At 37.9% G+C, this 10,166-nt stretch overlaps 1 long non-coding RNA gene and 1 pseudogene across 1 annotated transcript; one reads left to right on the top strand and one right to left on the bottom strand.

Moving 5' to 3' along the window:
• LOC102263770 overlaps nucleotides 1-2,567 on the top strand; it is a 19,845-nt pseudogene extending 17,278 nt beyond the window's left edge.
• A 2,445-nt stretch (nucleotides 2,568-5,012) lies between these two features.
• On the bottom strand, nucleotides 5,013-8,270 carry LOC106723820. The gene is made up of 2 exons (XR_001359549.1): nucleotides 6,707-8,270; nucleotides 5,013-5,362 (listed from the first exon to the last, which is right to left on the bottom strand). It is a non-coding gene; the product is annotated as an uncharacterized LOC106723820 (long non-coding RNA).
• Between the last annotated feature and the right edge of the window lie 1,896 nt (nucleotides 8,271-10,166).

Genomic DNA, 10,166 nt, shown 5'->3' with positions numbered 1-10,166 from the left:
TACACACACACACACACACACACACACACACACACACACACACACACACACTAGAGGCCCGGAGCACAAAATTCGTGCATGGGGAGGGGTCCCCTCAGCTCAGCCTGCACCCTCTCCGATCTGGACCCCTCAAGGGATGTCCGACTGCAGGTCGTTGGATGGCCGTTGGACATCCCTCTCACAATCCTGGACCGCTGGCTCCTAATCACTTGCCTGCCTGGTTGCCCCTAACTGCCCTCCCTGCTGGCCTGATCACCCCTGCCTGCCTGCCTGATCTCCCCTCACTGCCTCTGTATGCTGGCCTGATCGCACCCAACTGCCCCCCCTGCCGGCCTAGTCACCCCTCACAGCCCTCCTGCCAACACACACACACACACACTAGAGGCCCGGAGCACAAAATTCGTGCATGGGGAGGGGTCCCCTCAGCTCAGCCTGCACCCTCTCCGATCTGGACCCCTCAAGGGATGTCCGACTGCAGGTCGTTGGATGGCCGTTGGACATCCCTCTCACAATCCTGGACCGCTGGCTCCTAATCACTTGCCTGCCTGGTTGCCCCTAACTGCCCTCCCTGCTGGCCTGATCACCCCTGCCTGCCTGCCTGATCTCCCCTCACTGCCTCTGTATGCTGGCCTGATCGCACCCAACTGCCCCCCCTGCCGGCCTAGTCACCCCTCACAGCCCTCCTGCCAGCCTGGTCACCCCACGCAGCTTGCTTGTTCAGTCATTTGGTCGTCCCTCACTAACCCCCTGTCAACCCGGTCATAGGCAGCTGTCTTATGAGGGCATGATGATCAATTTGCATATTCCCTTTGTTATATAGGAAATATATATATATATATATCTCAACATTCTAGATATCTATATCTACGTCTATATATATCAGTGCAACCACTGTTACAAATGATATTTCAAACTCCTAAATCACTATAGGGAAAAGGAGGACATGTACTTTGACAAATCTAGCAAGAGATAAAAATAAAAATAATAAAATGATAAAATTAGTAATAAATATTATGAAATTATAATAACTATGAATGTTTTAATTAGGAATTAAAAGGCAGCATTCTTAGATGAAGAAAAATATCTCATCATGTGCTATTTTAAAAATATATACCTAAGGCAGGGGACTGAGGGCCACGGTGGCTGCCAGCGTGGGATTGAGGGGCCAGTGGGCTCCACCTGCAAAGGCTGCCTCCTCCACCCTTGGGGCCCCACTTCAGTGGTGCCCGGCTGGCTGTTATGGCTGGCTCCCGGGGGAACAGGCTGTGCAGGCCACAAGCCCAGAGCGAGCTGGTTGGATGGAGGTGCTGCAGGCTGCCGTGGGCGAGCTGCGCTCCAGCGCTGTGGTGGCCATCCCCACCAATAGGCTGTATGGCCTGGTGTGCTCAGTGAGCGGTTCGGCGGCACTGGACGTTGTGTACCACCTCAAAGGCCACAGCAAGGCCAAGCCGCTGGCTGTGTGCCTGGGCTGCGTGGTTGACATCTACAGGTACTATCATGTGAAAGTACCCAAGGGGCTCCTGAAAGACCTGTTACCAGGACCAGTGACCCTGGTGTTGGAATGCTTGGAGGAGCTCAATAAGGACCTGAACCCCTTCACTCCACCTGTAGGCATCTGGATTCCTGACCATGCCTTCATGCATGACTTGGCCCAGATGTTTGTGGGACTACTTGCTCTCACCTGTGCCAACCTCAGCTCCCAGCCCAGTTCTCTGAATGTGGAGGAGTTCCAGAACCTCTGGCCTCAGCTGTCCTTGGGAATCAAGGGGGTCCAATTGGGGATGGCAAGAGCCCCAAGTGTTGCCTCGGCTCAACTGTGGTTGACTTGTCTGTGCCTGGAAAGTTTGGCATTATTGGTGCAGGCTGTGCCTGGGAAAACACTATGGTTGTCCTCCAAAGGAAGTACAGGCTGCTCCCTCACAGGGATCCTGCTGAGACTTGGGAGGCAGGAGGGCCCAGGGACTGATGCTGGACACTATGTATTTGTCCACCAGTGGATGGCAAGGCCTCACTTGCAGAGGCCACTGGGGCCACAGCATCACTAGTCTGACTTTCAAGGCAGTTTGTCTTTATGAATACTGTAACCAGATCCCAGAAGAAGCTGGTTTAGTGTCATACCTGGGGAAGGGGACTATATTTATTGTCTATAATTTCATATGTCAGCCAAAAGCTGAAATAGAGACTTTAAGAACATTCCTAGGATGTTCTTATTCTGATAAGCTTCTCCTCTCCCTCTTTTTTTTTGTAAATTTTTGAAATATAATTTAAATAACATCTGGGATCTAGTGAGAGGTGGTGGCATTTAAGGTCCAAATAAGCTAGAGCACCAGTTGGTGCTGTTTAAAAGTCTCAAGTGATTAAAAGCTTGAGTTTTGTGCTCCTGAAGCTGGAACCAGGTTAGCATAAAGACTTTCTTCTGTACCAGGGGCTGGTGGTGCGGCATTCTGCAATTGCCTGGCGGAGGGTCATCACTTTCTACTAATGGTGGGAAATCAGCTCAGTTGGCAGGGAAAGGGATAGGGGATCCAAATTAAAGAGTATAGGAAAATAAATCTCAACTATCTCTTAAAAAAATACACCTAAAACAAAACAAAACAGGAAAGTTAAAAATACTGGGAAAGATAAAGATACACCAGACAAATACTAACAAAAATCTAGTAGAAGTGGCAAGGAAATGTTAAGGCAAAAAAGCATTAAATGGATAAAAGAAGATATCTTTATGTTGTGAATTAACATAATCCAATAAGAAAAACATGAAATTTAATGCACTGAAAAAAATTCAAACATGTAAAACAAAAAAGGTTAGAAATAGCGGACTATGATAAAACAACAGTATGACATTTTACATACTTTTATCAGAAAATTTAGATTAATAGAATAGGGAAAATCTGAATAACAATGAATAAGTTTGATTTAATATGTATAAATATGATATAATATTACCCAAACAAAATACATTTGCTTCAATTGCCCATGGAATATTTATAAAACATTTTTACATTAGGACAAAAAGATAATATTCCAAGATGTATAATTCATGCAGAAAACATTCTCCATCCATGAGAGAGTGTAACTAGCAATAAAGAAAACAAGGATAGAAAAAGCAAACATCAACTAAAACCTAACCATGTTGAAATATATAAATCTAAGATAACTCTTAGATTAAAAAGGAAAATTACAGATAAGGTATCAAAAGAATGACTATTATAACACTGCATGTGAAAACTATGAGAAATGGTCAAATGTATTTGGAGGAAAATTTATTATTTAAATGCATTAAATAGAAAGTAAGAAGGACTCAATAATAAATTAAGCAATCACTTAAATCTAGAAAGAAATCAAATGGCAACAAAGACTGTAGAAAAAAAGGAATTAATAAAAGCAGGAAGTGATATTTTAAAAAAGATTTGCTTTTTAATAGTTATCTGAAAATCAACTATGTAAATAGTCCTATTAAGAAAAAGAATAAAAAAGGTAAAGCCATATATATGCAAAACCATACACATTAGAATATAATACATACAACTTACATTTAAAAATCCATATGATATGGAAGTTTTACAAACAAATTGACAAAATTGTCTCAAGGAGGGGTGAAAACCTGAATAGACTAACCATCAAAGACATTGAAAGAAGATTTACATTTCTACCCTCTCTCCCCAAAAACAAGCACTAGGACAAAATGGTTTTATGGTTGAGTGTTATCAAGTGTTCAAGGGAATAGCTTGTGTCTAAGTTACTTAGATTTTAAAATAAGAAAAAAATAAGTTCATTTATAAAGTTAAGACAATCCTGATATTAAATCAGAAAAAGAATATCACACAAAGGAAAACAATAAATGAGAGTTTCCCAATAAGTATGCCTTGGCACATTGGTGTCCTGTGGAGGGGTTGTATGTGTAACATGCTATCTTCTAAGGCAGAGGTTCTCAACCTGTGGGTCGCGACCCCTTTGGGGGTTGCACTACCCTTTCACAGGGGTCACCTAAGACCATCGGAAAACACATATATAATTACATATTGTTTTTGTAATTAATCACTATGCTTTAATTTGTAACAATGAAAATACATCCTGCATATCAGATATTTACATTACGATTCATAACAGTAGCAAAATTACAGTTATGAAGTAGCAACAAAAATAATTTTATGGTTGGGGGTCACCACAACATGAGGAACTGTATTAAAGGGTCGCAGCATTAGGAAGGTTGAGAACCACTGTTCTAAGGCTTTGAGGGAAGACAGACCTGGGAAGCCAGTTGTCTCTGCCCTGAGCAATCTTGTCAGTTTAATTTACCCCAGTGTGCCATGATGTGAAAAAGGGGCACTGCTCTAGGAACTTGTTACTATAGAGTTTTATATCCTAAATGAAATATTGACATAGACAAAACACCACTGCCAGGTCAGTTTTATTCCAAGAATGCAAGAATAGCTCAACATTAAGAAAGCTATCAAAGTAATTAACTATACTAAAGATTAAAAATGTAAGTATCACTTTTATGTGGAATCTAAAGAACAAAAACTGATGAACAAAATAGATCCAAAAACATAGAAGCATGAAACAGACTGATGAATTTCAGAGGGAAGGCAGGGGTAGGGGAGTGGGTGGGTCAGAGAATTTATATGCATATATGCATACCCCATGGACACAGACAAAAGGGTGGTGAAAGCCTGGGAGGGGCAGGTGCAGGCTGGAGAGGATCAATGGGGGAAAAAACAAAACAAAGAGGACATCTGCAATACTTTGAACAATAAAGATAAATTTAAGATAAATAAATAAATATTTTTCAAAGTTAAAAAATAAAAATAAAAAGAATAACCATATTATCACCTGGGCAAATTCCAGAAAAGGCATTCAATAAGATGCTATATCTGTTCCTGACAAAACTGTAAGTCAATCAGCAATAGAAAGGTATTTCGTAACTCGAAAAAGGGTATCTATCAGTAACTATGGTAATCATCATATTTTAGAGTAAAATAATGAGATATTTCTGTTAAAGTAAAAAACAAGAGGAGGAGGCCTCATCTTTATTAATCAATATAAATCAGCATTCTCCTGGAAGTCACAGATCTTTACCAATGCGTCAAAAGGAAAACCAAATTAGAAACAAACATTAGAAATGAAAAGACAAACGTTTTCTTATTTACAACTGACATGATTGTACAACTAGGAATTAAAGATAATTAACTGGGAACAAACATAGAGCTAAGAACAGAGTTTAAAATGATGCCTGGATATAAGATAAATGCAAAACCCTTTATTGTACAAATGCCAGTTCTTGCTAGGTGACTCAAAATTTCCGAGGCACTTCCAGGGATTTTTTTCTTTTTACTGAAGTTGATGAGTTAATTCTATAATTCATCTGGAAAAAGAAAATGTAGACAAATAGCCAAATAAATTCTGAAAAGAAGGAATGGATTTCAAAACATATTTTTAATTAATAACGAATTAAAGTAATTAAAATAATTAATCCAGTAATTAAATCAGTGAGGTATTAGCTCAGTAATAGACAAAAATTGAACAGAAAATAAACAAGCATGCTCATACAATTCATGATGAAAAGAGAATTCCAAATTAGTATAAATATCATTCAATACAATAAATAAGTTAGGAAAACTAACTTTGTCTTCTAGAAAAATTAAAGTAGGTCCCTACTTTTGACCATAGGTATACACACACACACACAAACAACAATCTCATAAGGATTAAAGCACTAAGAATAAAATACGTAAAATATTAGAAAAAATATTGACTAATATTTTTATAATTTGGGGATATAGAAGCCTACTTAAAAATGGGAAAAAACCAAGAAACTATAAAAAATTAAAATGTTTGCCTATTTACATAATTAAATCTTTATGGCAAATAGTATTATAAATAACTTTTAAAAAGACAAATGACAGACATTTGTAATATATAACAGGCAAAAGGATACTATCTCTAGTATCTAAAGACCTACATATCAAGAAAGAAAAAAAGATAAATGACTCAAAAGAAAAATAAGCAAAGGAGATGAACAAGCAATTTCCAACAAAATAGAAATAGTTAATAAATATATTAAAAAGTGCTTAACTTTAGTAGGGGGTAGGGGAAATAACTTAAAGGAATGAGATTGGATTTTTCATCCAAAATGCTGACAATATAAAAAAGAATGATAGTGTCCAGCATGCCACAAAGGCAATTTAGCTCAAACCCTTTGATCTGGCAGTTATATTTCTAGGTACTAGCCTATAAAAATACTCCTAAACATGCAAAAAATAGATTTAAAAAATGCTTTGTATAGCATTGTGTGTAATAGTAAAAACTATTAATCCAAATTCTATCATTTGGAAAGAATTTAATAAATTACATAATACACCTACTATGGATTTCTACTGGCTGATACAATGGCTTTCTATTGAACACAAAAGGGAGGGGGGAAGGACAGTAAGTTGTAGAATAGTAGTTAAGTCCTCACTTAACTTCATAGATAGGTTCTTGGAAACTGTGACTTTGAGGGAAACAATGTATAATGAAACCAATTTTACCATAGGCTAATTGATAGAAACAAGAATTAAGTTCCTAGGGCATATCCTAGTCACAAAAACATCACCAAACTTCTAAATAAATACCCAAGCACTTCTAATATCAAACACTGAAATAAATGTGTGATATACATACATTTAAGAAAAATGAATAAAAACAAGTAACAGAATGATTTTCCAACCTTTTTATTCCAGTTCAAGGTCATGGGTGACTGGATCCTCTCCTCAGGACACAAGACGGGATCCACCCTGGACAGGATGCCCTTCCATGGCAGGGCCTCTCACACACATCTATACTCACTCAGACTGGGACAATATAGACACACCACTTCATGTCATATGCACATTTGGGGATGTGGGAAGACACCGGAGTCCCTGGAGAAAATCCACGCAGACATGGAGAGAACATGCAAACCACATGGAGTGGCCCTGTCCAGGAATCGATTTTTCTCATCAATTTTAACAAAACAAGATTGAATGAAACATTATTTGAGAACCTGGTGTAGGTATAGCATGATTCATATTATAAAACACACAAGAACACATGCATATAAACAGAAAAAGTTCTTGTAAGATTCAGAGCAAATAAATCATCATGCCTGGGAGAAGGGTATTTTTATTTCTTTCTTTACATACTACTGCCCTTTTAACCCTATGAGAAGCATATGTGACTTTTGTAACAGAAAAAATAACACAATCTCACTCTATAACACTTGGATTAAAAAAACTCTAAGGAAACATAAAAAACTATATGAAATTTCACTACACAGAGGCAATTATTATTAACATGTCAACACTTTCTTTTAAGTCCCTGTTATGTATTTTTTTACAGATATGATTCTTATTCTATGTAATTTTGGGCTTGTTTTTCCAGAAAATTTAGAGAATAAAAAGCCACAAGAGAATAAAAAGTACATGTATTCCCAACCCCCAGAGATAATTGCTTAAGAAAATATCATAAAATTCAATTGCATAAAACTGGATTATAAATAATTCATGTACGCTATCATAGATCATGCACATTGTCTCAGTGATCCATGCATGGCCCTCTTTTATTTTTTATGCATTAACTTGTCCTTTATTTAATTTTCATTATAATCATACAATTATTAAAGTCAATAGTATGCTTTTAATTACATAATGAACACTCACCCATTGAACCTGAGCACTAGAATACTGACAATAACTTCAATCCACTTCTATGATCCTCTCCTACTGCGGCCCCATTTCCTCAACTCCAAAGACCACTATCCTAACTTTTTATTGATATTCCTTGGCTTTTTAAATAATATATTTTAATCCAAAATATATATGTATGCCTAAATAATATACAGCACATCCCAAAAAGTGTATAGACACTATAACAGCTGATAGCTCGATTTTGAAAATGAAATGCATTTTAATAAACACTGCCTTTATAATTATTCAAAGTATGTGTATACATTTTTGGGACACCCTATAGTTATTAGTTTTACTTGTTTTTAAATAAGATATAAAGGATATCTAGTTATACATAGTCTTCTGGTACTTGATCTTTTAATTTAACATTACAAAAGTAAAATCCATCCATATTATTGTTGTTTAGGTGTAGTATAATCTGTACATTTTCCTTTGGGGACATTTGCTATGAACATTTTAATGTATATTCTTCTGGTTATTTTTCTGAGGACATTTATAGTTTTCTTTCTACAATTTTTTTTGGTTTGTTCTGTTTTTTTTTTGTTGTTGTTAATCCTCACCCGAGGATATTTTTTTAATTTATTTTTTAAAGAGAGTGGGAGGGGGAGACACAGAGAGAGAAACATCGATGTGAGAGACATTGATTGGTTGTTTCCCACATGTGCCCTGACTGGGGCTGGGGCTGGGGACCCAGCCTCCAACTGCGATACCTGCCTTTGACTGAATTGAAACCAAGACCCTTCAGTTCACAGGCCAGCGCTCTTACCACTGAGCCAAAATGGTGAGGGCTTTCTAAAAGAATTTACTAACATATATATGTATATATATATATTTACATTCATATGACCTGTTCCTCTCACTAATGAGATCTTGTGAACACATTTCCATTTCAGGAAATATTCTTCTGTGGTATAAACTTAAATGGCTGTATAGTATTCCATCATATATTTATAATATCATTTTATTTATCCACCCCAATTGTTGGACATCTCGATTACTTATAAATTTTATGCTGTGATAAGCTTTATGTTGTACATATCCTTTAGATCAGCAACTCTACTTTTAAGAATTTATTTTAAGTAATATCTGAATAAATTTGCACACAATAAAGTACAGAGCCACCATCTAGGATGAGGCAGTTTGTGCTCTGCACAGCTTGCACAACATATGTCCTCATCACAGCAGTTTTTATAATAAAAAAGGAAAAAACTTAAGTAAATAAGTAATATATTAAAATTATAATATAGATGCACAGTTACTGACATAGAAAGATGTGTACAATTTATTAAGGGGAAAAATTAGGTTAAAAGAATACCATTTTGTAAAATAAAGCAAACATACCTGTGAAATAGTATGGAAGAACATACACCAAAAATTTTCTAGCATTATCTCTGAATACTGAGTTTATTTTAGATTTTAAGTTTTTCACTGTGCTTACTTATACTCTAAAGTATTTTCAACAGTAAAACTTGATTATATGTGCAATAAAAAGGTGAAGAAACAATGGTTTTATGCACATTTAAATTTTTTTCAGAAATATAAAACACTTTCACATTGTAAGAAGTTTGGAAGAAAAAAGAACATAAAAAGGTAAATGAAAATCACACATTATCCTATCCACCTAGTGATAATTAGTTCACAATCTATAATGGGTTTATTGCTAGTCATTTGTCTGATTATACATCCTATATAATAAAAGGCTAATATGCAAATTGACTGAATGGCAGAACAACTGGTCACTAAGACGGCACTGACCACAGGGGGCAGATGCTCAATGTAGAAGCTGCCCCCTGGTGGTCAGTGAGCTCCCACAGGGGGAACGTTGCTCAACCAGAAGCCGGGCTCACAGCTGGTGAGCACAACAGTGGTGGCGGAAACTTCTCCCATTTCCATGGCAGCACTAAGGGGAGCAGGCCTAAGCCAGCAGTTGGACATCCCCCGAGGGCTCTCAGACTTCAAGAGGGCACAGGCCAGGTTGAGGGACCCCTCTCCCCACCGCAAGTGCAAGAATTTCATGCTCCGGGCCTCTATTTTAAAATAATTGCAATCATACTGTATACAATTCTACATGCTGATTTTAACTTAATCCTATATAATTTAAGACTAATATGCTACCGGTCATCTGGTAGGCCATTCAACCAATCAAAGTGTAATATGCTAAGGCTGCTCAACCGCTCGCTGTGATGTGCACTGACCACCAGGGCACAGGCAGTCGACCGGTCGACCAGTCACTATGACGTGCACTGACCACCAGGGGATAGACAGTCGACGTGTCGACCAGTCGGTATGACGTGCACTGACCACCAGGGAACAGTAGACCGGTTGACCAGTCACTATGATGTGCAATGACCACCAGGGGACAGATGCTCCAACCGGTAGGTTAGCTTGCTGCTGGGATCTGGCCTATTGGGACTGAAGGAGACAAGCCAGACACGCCCTGGAGCCCTCCTGTGGTCCCTCCCC

This window comes from Myotis brandtii, unplaced genomic scaffold, assembly GCF_000412655.1.
Source record: "Myotis brandtii unplaced genomic scaffold, ASM41265v1 scaffold654, whole genome shotgun sequence".
Taxonomy (NCBI): Eukaryota; Metazoa; Chordata; class Mammalia; order Chiroptera; family Vespertilionidae; genus Myotis; species Myotis brandtii.
Note: the sequence above shows the minus strand (reverse complement) of the source record. Positions and strands in the feature narration are given on the sequence as shown.